This window comes from Panulirus ornatus, chromosome 5, assembly GCF_036320965.1.
Source record: "Panulirus ornatus isolate Po-2019 chromosome 5, ASM3632096v1, whole genome shotgun sequence".
NCBI lineage: Eukaryota > Metazoa > Arthropoda > Malacostraca > Decapoda > Palinuridae > Panulirus > Panulirus ornatus.
Genome location: NC_092228.1, coordinates 2,879,594 through 2,894,763, shown reverse-complemented (window position 1 = coordinate 2,894,763; position 15,170 = coordinate 2,879,594). Strand labels below are relative to the sequence as shown.

Genomic DNA, 15,170 nt, shown 5'->3' with positions numbered 1-15,170 from the left:
TCAGTGTTAGTTCAGTGTTAGCTCAGTGTTAGTTCAGTGTTAGTTCAGTGTTAGTTCAGTGTTAGTTCAGTGTTAGACTGTTGTGTTGCACGAGAGTTGGGATGAAAATATGGCTGACATTTTGGTTCAAGTGATGGTGCATGATGTGAACTTTTGTGAAGTGGAGAGGCAATGTTTATGGGTTGTGGCTCGTGTTGGCCATTAAGGTAATGGATGAATAACATCAACAGACAGCAAGGTAGGAGGAGGAGGTGGGAGGAGGAGGAGGAGGAGGAGGAGGAGGAGGAGAAGGAGGAGGAGGAGGAGGAGGAGGAGGAGGAGGAGGAGGGAGGAGGAGGAGGAGGGAGGGAGGCCTGCATGACCGCTCCTCCTCCTCCCTCACGTCTCGCTCATGTGGCTACAGGTGCCGTGGACACAGTCTTGGGGGGGAGAGGGTGGAGAGACGCTTCACATGCCCTGGTTCAATCCATTGACAGCGCGTCGACCCCGGCATACCACATCTTTCCAATTCACTCTATTCCTTTGCACGCCTTTCACCCTCCTGCATGTTCAGGCCCCGATCGCTCAAAATCTTTTTCACTCCATTTTTCCACCTCCACCTGTTCCCTGTCTGGAGAATATCTTGACATCTTGACCTCAGGTCAGAACCCCTGACCCAGAGGTCACCGTGATGGGGAAGGACACACCAGGCCACGCGGGCACCGAGCCGATCCCAGGGGTAAAACAAGGATGAAATACTGGCGAATATCCCCCTCTGATCGAATGAGATTTTCGACCAAATGGGATTTTCGTGTGGTGCGCGCGGCAGCAAAGTGACTTACCTGCTGAGCTGGAGTTTATGATGGTGTGTGAGAGGCGATGAGCAGGGAGAGCTTGTGAGAGGGGATGGCTGGGAGAGGGAAGGTGGGAGAGGGATGGAAGAGAGATGATTCGCACAGATGGGAAGGGATAAGTTGGTGGAAGTAAAGAAAGGGAGAGAGAAAAAGGGTAGAATGATGGGAAAGAGGATGAATTCGGTGGAAAGGTGTGAGAGGAGGAAGAGAAAGATCTGGATGAGAGGAAACAAGAGAAGTGGAACAGGAGAAATCAAACATGAAAGGAGAGGAAAAGACAAGGATAAACAAGGGAAAGAAGAAGGAAGAAAGAAATAATATGTGTAAGAGAAGTTGGTCCACTTGTGTTTTAAGCAGAGAAGAAGAAGAAGAAGAAGAAAAGAAGAAGAAGAAAAGAAGAAGAAAGAAAGAGAGGAGAGAGAATATAATCGAGAAAGACAAACGAAAAAAATAATAGAATTTCAATATCTGCCAAAGAATTCCGTCTCAGAGTTAAAAAAGAAGAAAAAGACGAAGCAAAGAGAAGATGAATACAGGAGAGAGTGTGATAAATCTTGAATATATGAAAGAGAAGCAGCCTTCATGTCTTCTTTCATTTCCTTCACCGTGACAACATTATACATCTACATAACAAGTGGCTTCTGTCCAATCCTTTTCTTCGCGTTTCTAAATTCCTTCCATCCCCTCTCTCTCTCTCTCTCTCTCTCTCTCTCTCTCTCTCTCTCTCTCTCTCTCTCTCTCTCTCTCTCTCTCTCGTCATATACAAATAGTCCATAGAATTTTCTGGACCTTTTCTCCCCCTCGCGGGTATACAGGTTCCATTGATAATGTAATTCCACTTGTGCCTACTTAAGGTAGATTAAAACTCCTGTATACGTCTGGGGGCTGTGGATATTTACTGACGAGTTTTAAATCACATATATTTTTTTTTTCGTCTACTTCCTAAGGGAAGGATGTGATGGAGAGACGAATATGAAGGGAAGGTTTTTGAGCACGACAGTACGGTCGTTTGAACACAACGGTACGATCATTAAAGCCGATGATACGGCCATTGAGAACGACAGTATGGCCCTTTGCCACGACGGAGCGACCCTTGAGCACTGCGGTACGACTCTTGAGCACGACGGTACGACTCTTGAGCACGAGGGTACGACCCTTGAGCACGACGGTACAACTCTTGAGCACGACGGTACGACCCTTGAGCACGACGGTACGACCTTGAGCACAACGGTACGACTCTTGAGCACGACGGTACGACCCTTCAGCACGACGGTACGACCCTTGAGCACAACGGTACAACTCTTGAGCACGACGGTACGACCCTTAAGCACGACGGTACGACCTTGAGCACAACGGTACGACTCTTGAGCACGACGGTACGACCCTAGAGCACGACGGTACCCCACATCGTAAAGTCGTTTTCGGTCGTACCGTTGTCGTACTCGGTAAGTTAATAGTAACTGTTTGTGGAACAGGGACGAAGAATCGCTCTTACAATCGTTTAAGAATCTGCCAAAAGTTTCGTCAAAATAATTAGATCCATGATTAGTAGTGATATCAAATAATTAGATCCATGATTAGTAGTGATATCAAATAATTAGATCCATGATTAGTAGTGATATCAAATAATTAGATCCATGATTAGTAGTGATATCAAATAATTAGATCCATGATTAGTAGTGATATCAAATAATTAGATCCATGATTAGTAGTGATATCAAATAATTAGATCCATGATTAGTAGTGATATCAAATAATTAGATCCATGATTAGTAGTGATATCAAATAATTAGATCCATGATTAGTAGTGATATCAAATAATTAGATCCATGATTAGTAGTGATATCAAATAATTAGATCCATGACTAGTAGTGGTATCAAATAATTAGATCCATGACTAGTAGTGATATCAAATAATTAGATCCATGATTAGTAGTGACATCAAATAATTAGATCCATGACTAGTAGTGATATCAAATAATTAGATCCATGATTAGTAGTGATATCAAATCAGAAATAAAACATCATCATTCCATGTCTATATTCATATGAACCTGCATTAGGCATATGACTCATCTAATCAACTCTTCATCGGAAGCAATTAAAGCATATCGATTAAAGTCTTAATGGACTCCTTCAATCCTACCAGCAAGCTGTCATTTCCTTCAAATCCACTTGGAGAAAAAAAAAAAAATCCTTGAATAGGTCATTTCGGGAACCTTGTTAAATCCGCCAATTAAAATCTAATTACTCTGTTCAAGTACCATATATATATATCCCATAGAACCGTAGCCTAATACTGTACCTGCTTTCCATATATGATTAATTCATTAATCCATCAAGGCTATTAGTATCGTCTTTTTATATATGTTATCCTGGGAAAAAAATTATGGTATATGCCCCTGTAACTCAGTGTCGTCATTGCTGAAAAATGAATTATCGTCATATTTCGTATTTAACATGCATTAGTGATATTAATTTCTTTTTCCGCTGTTGAAGTGGTCCGTGCAATGTGGACAACTTTTCAAAGATTAGATATTTTTCGAATATTGGGAAACATACCAAAAAAAATGGTGTGTGTGTGTCGAGGTACCTCACACTGTGCACTACCCACCACACTGCTGCCAGGTGGACGACACAACGCGATTCACGCCTTCCAACCGAATATAAGTTAGCCAAGGTTAACATAAGCTTGGTTGAACCTAAACTTGGTTGATTGTATCGTTTGTCTTGGTTGAAGTGTCTAAGTTGACGGAAGAAGATTGAATTTTCATCGCAATGTCGTTCACTTGAAATGTAGGTCACAGAAAACATTTCTTACGGTGTTATTATGATAGTTTGACTATACTTCACTATCGAACACATTTCCTCGTGTCAAACATACTCTAGCGTTCAGACGGAATTCTTCGATTCAAGCAAAAGCAGAAATTTTACCGAAATTTACCAAACTTTTGTCACAGGAAATCATAAACCAAAATTTGTCCTCCGATATTCTGGTCCAGGAGGCGTGGGTCTGATCTGTGGATGTTGACGGTCACAAGTGAGCGCTTTTCTTTCGCGAAAATATCGCCAACCAAGAAGGGTTGGGTCAGGGAGAAGCAATGTAGTGAACAAGAAGTGTACGTAGAAGGTCAGTCTGCCCAGAAAAGGGCGATGAGAGTTGGCGGACCGGCAGAGGACGATAGAGAATGATACAGAAACAGCGACTGCTGAAGTAAGCCATCTTTCCTAGTTGTTTAACTTGTCATTTCCTGAGGATTAACCCAGTTACTGTGTGATGACTTAGTTTACTTTCTTTACTTGAAATAAGATGACCATGGAAATGTTAGGATGGTATGTCTTTTAGAAAACATGTGCCATTCATGTTTTCACAAAGCAGTTCGTAAAAATACCTCGTTCAAGGTCGTTGGGTCGTCGAGAAATTCATATCACCGGAGACCAAATCCACAAAATGTAAATCTGCTGTTGTTTCAGTTTGTAAATTTTTGAACCTGTGTACGTATTCAAACGTTCAAACCCACAGGTGCTAGGATTTTTCAGGTCAGGCATTGTAAGCGGTGAAAGAAAATTGAATTTTAAGGGTTAAAATAGACTCGTATCTAAGGATTCGAGGATTGTGAGTCTTCTTGTATGATACCTTGTGCCGGACACTGGCTTAACTAGTTGCTCGTCCTGCTATCATAGTTATTATATCGAGTAACTGCCGTTATAATTATGACGTACTTATGTAGCAAAATTCCAGCGTAAACTCATACAAAACGCGACTATCGCCTTACCTCATATTCCTGATGAGCCACTTTCCATAGCTGTTCATGTACTGTTGTCGTAACCTGTTTAAATACTGCCGTCTTAACTTTAATTTTCTTATACTGCCACCTGACATAACTGTGTTTATACTGCCGTCTTACCGAGCTGTTCGTATACTGCCGTGTTAGCTGTTTGTATACTGCCATCTTAGCTGTTCACATACTGCTGTCTTTAACGTAACTGTTTATATATGTAGCCATCTTAGCGTAACTTTACCTAACACTAGTTGTTTTTGCTCTTATTTAACATGTATATGATATTCTGAATGATTCACATTCTTACAGATACCATGAATGACTTAAGTTTTCAATCAAATAGTGATTGTGAATTAACGTAATAGATCGAGCGCGAATGAGTAGAATTTAGCCAGACGTTTCACACTTAATATGTAAAGTTGCAAGTTTCATATATATATATATATATATATATATATATATATAGATATATAGATAGATATATAGAGAGAGAGAGAGAGAGAGAGAGAGAGAGAGAGAGAGAGAGAGAGAGTTTCGCAATGTGTTGAGTGAGCGTGTAGGGAGAAGCATGTTAATAGTCCCTTAACACCGTCAGGAGACAGGGCTAAGAGAAAATGTTTGTAGAGTTTTAGAAGTTTTCTTTTTTTTCACATCTTAGTTGTCTTGGTGGAGGAAGAGCAGAGCGTTATGACCACACAGGCACACCATCCGTCAATACTCACCCTTAGGGAGAGGTTAGATCTGTCGTGTGTGTTGTAAGATTGTGATGGCATCCAACAAACTGTAATTTTTCATGCACCGTTTTTAAGATAAACTTTGTCGTACTTCTTGATACCTATTGATCGTGTTGACTTACGACGTCTTACCTATTGATAGTGTTGATTTAAGTCTTCGCATATCTTGATAACTTCCTTTTTCATTTGTAATGATGAAATATCGCAATACAGCAGCGTAGTCAAAGCAAAACATCTGGTAACTCGAGGGTGGATGGGTAGGCTGGAGCTGGGAGGGAGGGTGGCCGTTATTTTAAACCTCGACAGTTTTTTGAATCTTACATGTTTGACCGATGACGTGGATTCTTGTTTAAAAGCCTCTGACTTGTTGATAGCCATTAAGTCTTATGTAACATGCACACAGTGATACGTCAGGGAAATAGAATTAAGGACTTAGGCTTTTGCTGCATGATTCATATTTCATGACATTTAACAGCTGTGATGACCGTTGTATGTGGTGGAGTGTGTTTTAAATCGTTCCTGTGATGGGACAGTCGTCATAGTTAGAATTACTCTGGGACCCAATTTTTGTGGTCGTTCGAGCAAATAGCTTGCTTACGTCGTTGACGGACTCACAGGAAAGGAAAAAAAAAAATACGAGCATGTTTGTGGACCAGATCCTAGTTATATTTTCCTTTTGGCTTCTTGTAGATTTGAAAGGATGTTTTCACGGAAGCCGAGGATACAGCAAACACGGGTAATGATTCTGAGTGAGTAAATAGTAAGGTTGGGTCAGTTAAGGAGCCGTGATATCAAGCTTGGTTGATTACGTTTGTTTTGTAAATTAGACATAAGCCATCATTATTTATTTAGTATACATGAGCCATTTTGATGTCAAAACATAATAATCTGCTGTTATGGCAAATTATAATTCCTGATTATTGTCTTTCGGCCAGTGTCTTTTTTTGTGAATGCAATTATGCATAAAACAAGAAAAGTGTGAATGTTGACATTTACAAAGGTTTAAAAGGATAGATACTTGACGGTATAGAAAGGTCAAGAGATGAGGTCCCACGAGTGTAGAATTCTCCCTTACTGTACAAATAGTTAATGACTTGGACACACACACGCACACACACACACACACACACACACACACACACACACACACACACACACACACACACACACAGACACACACACACACAAGGTTAAAGTTATTTTTTTCCTAGATCAAACATGTTTGCACGTTTGTCAGTGGACTAATGAATCTGAAGCTTAGCTCTATGTTGACTTGCCAAACACTTGCTCCCAACTCTCAGATGAACCAGGGAACATCAGACACAGTTTGTACGTACAGAGATCAGGAGAGATTCCGTCTGTTGAAGGTGGGTCATTCGGAGTTTGGCGGGTTGGTGAGCAAGGTCGGGGTGGGGAATTTATATTAACGCCACGTTTGTATATTAATGGTCGTGTATGATAACTTACAAGTTTAAATGTTGCGGGTAATTTTTCATGTGCATGATAAAGGGTTCTTTGATGTATATTACAGTAGGAAGTGATCTATCAATCTACCTAATCTCTCTCTCTCTCTCTCTCTCTCTCTCTCTCTCTCTCTCTCTCTCTCTCTCTCTCTCTCTCTCTCACACACACACACACACACACACACACACACACACACACACACACACACATTTACGAGCAGTGAGAAGTTTTTATCAAGGGTGTGAGGGCATCCAATCAAATGGTCCAGCCAGAGGGCACTTCGTTCCAGCCAGTCTTCTAGTCGAAGAACATTACTAGGGAGTCTTCCAGGTGGAGGGCATGAGTCCATGGATTCTTCCAACCGGAGGGCACTCATCCAAATGATCTTCCAGCCAGAGGGTACTTGGATCCAGGTAGTCTTCCAGTCGAAAAACATTTCCAGGGAGTCTTCCAGCTGAAGGACACTTCCAGAGAGTCTGCCAACTGAAGAGAACTCAGCCAAACGACCTTCCAGCCAGTGGACATTTTCATTCCAGTGAGTTTTCCAGTCGAAGAACTCTTCCAGGAAGTGTTTCAGCAGAAGGGCACTAATCCAGGGATTCTTGTAGCCAGAGATCACCGTGGTCCACTCATCATGGTCCATGGAGCTGTCGTCTTCTGTGACAAAATCGATGGCCCTAATTTCCTGAGCAATGGAGGTTGGTCCAGGGTGACGCTACGAAGCAATTTGACAATGGCAGCAGGAAATAATAGAGCTCAAGTTATTTGTTGGAGGCCAGAGGAACCACCGAGGCAGTTGGAGTGGTGGTGGTGGTGATGACACCTTTTCCCATGCAGGTATTTTGGGTCTGTCGTGTTGAAGAGCAGTGGTGGGTGGGGGGGGGGGGCAGGGAGGGGAGGAGGAGGAGGAGGAGGAGGAGGTGATGGGGGGATCCTTGGTAGAGGATCTGTTTCAGCGCCAGTCGACTGAGCTTAACATCCACTAGGTCATGAATATGCATTCACAGCTCCCCCTGTGGCAACACACTTGTCGAGGGTTCTCCACCTGTGTTCTCCAGAGAGAGAGGGAGGGGGGGGGCATGCGTCTTTACCCCCTGTGGGTTTGCTTTCGTCCGCCTTCTCCCTCCTTCCATGGTACAGGAGGCGACAGCGTCGGGTTTGTCGTCCACGGGAAGTATTTTTAGAGTCCGAGAAGCGTCGTTGCCGAGGTGGGGGGGAGGTGGCAGGAGGAAGAAGAGGGTGTGTGGGTCGCCAAGTGTCACGCGAGCAGGGGAGTCGTGGTGGTCCTTTCCCCCCCCCCCCTCCTCCTCTCCCTCCCGCGCGCCGGAAGGAGGAGAAATTTAGATGTTTACTGGAGGGGGGGGGGAAGGGGGAGCTGGTTGGTGATGTGTGCATGATGGCGATGCTCGTGTTGGTGTGTGACGTGTTGGTGTGTGACGTGTTGGTATGTGACGTGTTGTGGTGTGTGACGTGTTGGTGTGTGACGTGTTGGTGTGTGACGTGTTGGTGTGTGACGTGTTGGTGTGTGACGTGTTGGTGTGTGACGCGTTGGTGTGTGACGCGTTGGTGTGTGACGTGTTGGTGTGTGACGTGTTGGTGTGTGACGTGTTGGTGTGTGACGTGTTGGTGTGTGACGCGTTGGTGTGTGACGTGTTGGTGTGTGACGTGTTGGTGTGTGACGTGTTGGTGTGTGACGTGTTGGTGTGTGACGTGTTGGTGTGTGACGTTGGTGTGTGACGTGTTGGTGTGTGACGTGTTGGTGTGTGACGTGTTGGTGTGTGACGTGTTGGTGTGTGACGTGTTGGTGTGCGACGTGTTGGTGTGTGACGTGTTTGTGTGTGACGTGTTTGTGTGTGACGTGTTGGTGTGTGACGTGTTGGTGAGGCATTGCTGGTTACCAGGCTAGCCCAGCGCTGCAGGGAAGGGGGGAAAGGGGGGGGGGGGAGGGAGGAACTGGTCAGCATGTTGACGCCCACACCCCCCCCTAAGCCTCCACTTCCCCCCCCTCTCTCCCGCCCACGCCCACGGCCCCTGACCTATTAGCGTAAGGTCAGGTCATATCCTATGTCCCCACCAACACTCCTGACCGTCGCGTCGCCCCACGCTGACCCGGTGACCTTTGGTGACCTCCTACTCTCAGACCGTCTTGGTGACCTGTGATGACCTGACCGACTTTAACAATTGACCATCATACGGTTGTCTAAAGCTGACCTTGACAGAAGGTGACCTGAACCAGGCTCGGGCTGACACGATTGCAAGTTGATTGGTGCAAGGATCAAGTTGACCTAATTTGACGGTGACCTGACCTGTGTCATAAGTTGACCCAAATCGACACCTGATTGGCGGTCAAGCACATGCAGTTCGCATCATGTATATATTTGGGATGTTAAAAGAAAATGGAAAGTGGTGGTACTGGAGAGAGTTTGCAGTTAGGAATATGTTGCTTCGGGATGAAAAAATGAATTTTTTTTTTCGCATTTCAGCAGTGCATGGCGAACTGCATGGCGGTAAGGTCATATATTAGTAACGATATTGCGCACCATAACAACATGTGGGAAGATAAGGGTGAGTCTTCAGTAATGGCATGTTCATCAGTAATTACTCGGCCTTGTGTTTTCTTATTTTGTTGTTGATATTACTCGACATTTATCACAGCGGGTGTATAACTCTTTAGACCTTTTCGTGTATGATTACTGTTGGTTTATTGTAAGGTATAATCACCCGGTGTTTATCTAACTAGATGTGCATGAGCAAATGGACAAAAAAAGGAGAAAAAAAACAACACACGTTTTAAGGTGTGTGTGTGTGTGTGTGTGTGTGTGTGTGTGTGCTTGCGTGTATTGTTGGTCAATTTGACAACATGGTGAGCGATAAATAGCGAGTGATAACTCTCCGAGAAATTGGTATTGACAGCTGATGGCCGGCTATAAATAGATTGGGGGGGGGGGGGGGCTCCCTTCAGTTGCAGCCCAATTTCAGTACTTTGTAAAAAATGGCGCAATGTGCACACTCCAGCTGTTCACCTTTCACCGTTCATCGCCTTTAAATCCTACTACATACATACATACATACATGCATACATACATACATACATACATACATACATACATACATACGTACATACATACAGAGACATACATTCAGACATACATACAGACAGACAGACAGACGTCCAGTCTTCGTTTGTTTATATTTATTGTCGACTTTTAGTTTTGATAACTGATTTATGTTTACAGTTATGGAACGGAGTTTTGAAAACATAACCTTTACAGTGAGTCACAGTAAGATGTTGTATGACTTAAGGAAGAAGTTTTGACAATGTTTATTATAACTGGTGTATAAATGCGGCACACACACACACACACACACACACACACACACACACACACACACACACACACACACACACACACACACACACACACACAGGTACAACCGTTAACAGGTCCCTGAGCGAACCAGAGACAAACGGGAGAACGGTATCCAAGGCCAACAGAGGAGGAGGAGGAGGAGGAGGCCAACAGGTGTTCCAGGAACGAAAAACAGGAGGCAAGGCTGGCTGTGGGCGGGGCTGGCGAATTCATGGAGAGGTAAATTAACTAGTGTCCTTATCGTGGGCAGGTGGCTCGATCAGGACCAGCTGTGATGGCTGAGAATGTCATGTTCATGTTTGATGATTGATTCTGGTTATATCTGGCACCAGGGGGAGAGAGAGAGAGAGAGAGAGAGAGAGAGAGAGAGAGAGAGAGAGAGAGAGAGAGAGAGAGAGAGAGAAAAATATTGGCTGGTAAATTAATGGTTTATATATATATATATATATATATATATATATATATATATATATATATATATATATATATATATATATATATATATATATATAGACGTGGCTGAAAGATTATAAGACGAGGGGAATATGCAAGTGTGGCTGAGAATACATAACCACAGTAAAAATGTAAATTTGATAACACTCATGTTCCCACCACATTACAACTTTAATTAAGAGCATATGTGGAATTACGCATTGTTGTGCCTTACGGCAGGAAAACCTCTACATTTTGAATATATATATATATATATATATATATATATATATATATATATATATATATATATATATATATATATATATATTATATAGATTTTGTGTGATCGGGGCCTGAACATGCAGGAGGGTGAAAGGAGGGCAAGGAATAGAGTGAATTGGAGCGATGTGGTATACCGGGGTTGACGTGCTGTCAGTGGATTGAATCAAGGCATGTGAAGCGTCTGGGGTAAACCATGGAAAGCTGTGTAGGTACGTATATTTGCGTGTGTGGACGTATGTATATACATGTGTATGGGGGGGGGTTGGGCCATTTCTTTCGTCTGTTTCCTTGCGCTACCTCGCAAACGCGGGAGACAGCGACAAAGTATAAAAAAAAAAAAAAGAAAAAAAAAAAAAAAAAAAAATATATATATATATATATATATATATATATATATATATATATATATATATATATATATATATATATATTGGAAAGGATCACAATTTTGCGCGCGATCAAGTATATTCCTATGAGTTCACAAGAAAAATGAAACACGTTTCATTTTACCGTGGACTCTTAGGAATATATATATATATATATATATATATATATATATATATATATATATATATATATATATATATTTCTCACTCTGCTAGTATTTCGAATTATTCTTAGCTATATATGTAGTTAGGTTGGTTATTTTCTTGTAGACATAGGTGCTGTACGATTTCCAACTCCAAATATAGAAAACAAGTTAGATATTATTATACGACTTACACATTATGGCATTCCTCAAACGGCATTACATTGTAGAAAGACCTGGAACATTCCATAATAAAGAGTCCAGCTTGGCTTAGACATTTCCAGTACCACAGAAATTTCCGCCACACTCACCCCAGACATTTCCAGAACTACATCGTAAAGGTTCCCAACAACTGAACCATCGCTTATAGCGAACCACGATGAAGTTGTTTCCAATAAGGTTGTTTGGTGTGAGTTAGGTTAAGTAGCGGTGTGGTAATTCTTGTGGCCTCGCCATAGTATTCTCGCTACAGTGTTCTCGCTACAGTGTTCTCGCTACAGTGTTCTCGCTACAGTGTCCTCGCTACAGTGTTCTCGCTACAGTGTCCTCGCTACAGTGTCCTCGCTACAGTGTCCTCGCTACAGTGTCCTTGGGCTCTTGTTACTGTGGTGGTAGGTACGTGCCGGGTGGGGGTAGGGGATGGTGTCCATACTTACGTTGGGCTGGATGATGTATATATGTTTACGTGAGAGATATGTATAGTATTCCTGGGTGTCTGTGGCAGGATTATGTTATATATATATATATATATATATATATATATATATATATATATATATATATATATATATATATATATATATACACTGGACTTTTGTCCGTTGTTCTCCCAGTCAGGTAATTAACTTACAAAGTTAACTGATCAGATCTTGAAAGGAAGCGAATGAAACCAGGAAGTGGGTGGCCCCCTTCAGTAGCAGCCCACCTCTCTCTCTCTCTCTCTCTCTCTCTCTCTCTCTCTCTCTCTCTCTCTCTCTCTCTCTCTCTCTCTCCCACCGATTCCTGATGTTTGTTAGTTATTCTGAAGCAAGACTCAGTTTCTTATATTCAAACCTTTTATAAGAATTTTCATTGACATATATATATATATATATATATATATATATATATATATATATATATAAATTATATATATATATATAATTATATATATATATATATATATATATATATATATATATATATATATATATATATATATATATATATATGAATAGTTTTTATCTTCATCCGAAGTTGCATATAATATTATATCTATATACTGTACGAGATTACAGACATGAAAGTAGAGTTTTTATAAGCTTAATTCTCCGTATATAATCTCTGTGTTGATGTAGTAAATTGTGGGTTGGTAAGTCTCGAGACTTTATGTTGTGATAATGTAATTCGGGTTGTTAAGTCCGGGGAGTTATGTTCTAATGTAATTTGGTTTGCTATGTCCAGTGTGTCTGCACTGTGCTTATGTAATTTGAGTTGTTAAGTCAAGAGAGTCTGTTGTGATAATGTAATCTGGGTTGTAAGTCCTGCGAGTCTGTGTTGTGATGATGGAATTTGGATTGTAAGTCCAGATAGAAATAATTATGTGAGTAGTTGTATTGACTTTCCAAGTGCGCAGACATTACTGTGGTAGGTACAGATATGTATGATTATGTCAGTGTTTATTTTGTAATGAAATTTTTTTCGTGTGGCAAGTTGTAAGTCTCGTGTGTCATTATGTGAGTTTTAGATACAGATGCCCAGTTATTATTATTATTATTATTATTATTATTATTATTATTATTATTATTATTATTATGTGGTGGTAGAGGATTATTCTCTTATAAATGTGGATTATTTTTGAGAGTATATGATATTTTTTCATATGATTGTTGAATTTATTTACTTTCTCGAAGTATCTATGTATTTAGCTCATTCTTCATTTATTTTGTTTATTTGTGCCTTAGCGTATGTAAGCCCATGCTGAAACAAAATTAGGAACATCATATACATCACTGTGATGTCTCTTTGAACAATGCTTCTCCCATATCCTTCTCCTCCTCCTCCTCCTCCTCCTCCTCCTCCTCCTCCTCCTCTTCACCCTCCTTCTCTTCCTCCTCATCTTCCTCCCTCCCCCCCCTCCCCCTCCTTTCCTCCTCTTGGTAAACAAATAACAGGATACTGGTGGCTTAACCCTTATCTCGACGTGCCCCCCACACCTCTCTCTCTCTCTCTCTCTCTCTCTCTCTCTCTCTCTCTCTCTCTCTCTCTCTCTCTCTCTCTCTCACACACACACACACACACATTCATAAATATGCATTTTGTCGAGTTCGTATTGTCTGGCAATTCTTTATAATAATCTCACAGCCTCCACTACCCTGTGTTAGTATTATGTATATATATATATATATATATATATATATATATATAAACTGTACAGGAAATATGTATGACGAAATATAAGAGAAAAAAAGAGATGAATTTGATATTTTTAATGGTATGATGATTAGTGTATGAATCTTTGTTTTTCTGTCTGTCTCTCTGACATACCCGTCTACATTAATATACTTCGTTATGTGTGTGTGTATGTGTGTGTGTGTGTGTGTGTGTGTGTGTGTGTGTGTGTGTGTGTGTGTGTGTTGTTTGTGCGCATTGAAGTGTTATCTAGAGCTGGGTAATACTTTGCCATGGTTATTCTTAGGAATTCCAACCATAATGACAGGTAAGACCGGAGTGGCGTGCCCTTATCATCTCTCTCTGTCTTCAGTTCCATTTGTTTGAGCCAAATGTCCTTGAATGTGAGGGTGGGGTGGGGTGGGGAGTGTAGTGTTTTGATCTTTTTTATACCTTGAGGGATCAGAGACCTCTGTGGAGGCGGAGAAGGAGGAGGAGGAGGGATCAGAGTAAATAGGAGAGGATGAGGAAGAGGAGGAGGAGGAGGAGGATAAAAAAGGAAGCGGAAGGAGGAGAGGAAGAACAAGGGGAGGAGGAGGAGGAGGAAGACGTAGAGGACGAAGAGAAGATGAAGAGGGGAAAAAGAGAAAGCAGTCGCTCTGGGAATAGGGAAGGAACAGTAAGATGAAATATCCCAGGAGGAGAAGAGAGATAACACAAGGGAAATGAAATGGTGTTATTACGAATTAAAAACAGTTTTGTACTGTATTCCAAAGCTTTTCCATCCTTCATTAAGCCTCCCAACGCCACTGAAATTTACAGACGCTCTGTGATGGCCTTGGTCTGGTAAAGGAAAATTATAATTACATATACATGTGTGTATCATGTAATACATATGTATCACATGATACATATGTATCATGTGAAATTCAGGTTGAACATATTACGTTGCCTTCATCATAATGTTTGAGGTAAGGAATACAAGTAGAAATGAAAGGTCATAGTATTGGTGAGAATTATTCTGGTTTTATTTTTCAAAAATGACCATGATGGAAGACTGTCATTAAGGTTTTTTTTCTCCTCATGCATATTTTATGTATTTTATTTCTGTATATTTATTTATGAATACCTTGCTCTGGTGATGTTTTATTCTCACTCCCAAGTGAGAAAGATGTCCCACCATTAACTTGCCTCTCAGATGAGAAAGAATTTCCCAGGAAAAACACCTTTTTTTTTTTTTCAAGATTTCCGTGTCATGAATGATAACAAAAACTGACGAAAAAAAAAGAGAAAAAGAAAGTGGAAACAGAATCTTGAGGTAAGGTTGGGCTGGGAAGTCAAAATGAACGAGTGTCGCTTCTGGTGTGGGG

The 15,170-nt window shown here is 41.3% G+C and overlaps 1 long non-coding RNA gene across 1 annotated transcript in view; it reads left to right on the top strand.

Moving 5' to 3' along the window:
* The first annotated feature begins 3,859 nt into the window (after nucleotides 1-3,859).
* LOC139746662 (uncharacterized) overlaps nucleotides 3,860-15,170 on the top strand; it is a 78,132-nt gene continuing 66,821 nt past the window's right edge. Inside the window, exon 1 of the long non-coding RNA XR_011712187.1 lies at nucleotides 3,860-4,047. This is a non-coding gene — a long non-coding RNA (uncharacterized lncRNA). The remainder of the gene's footprint in view (nucleotides 4,048-15,170) is intronic.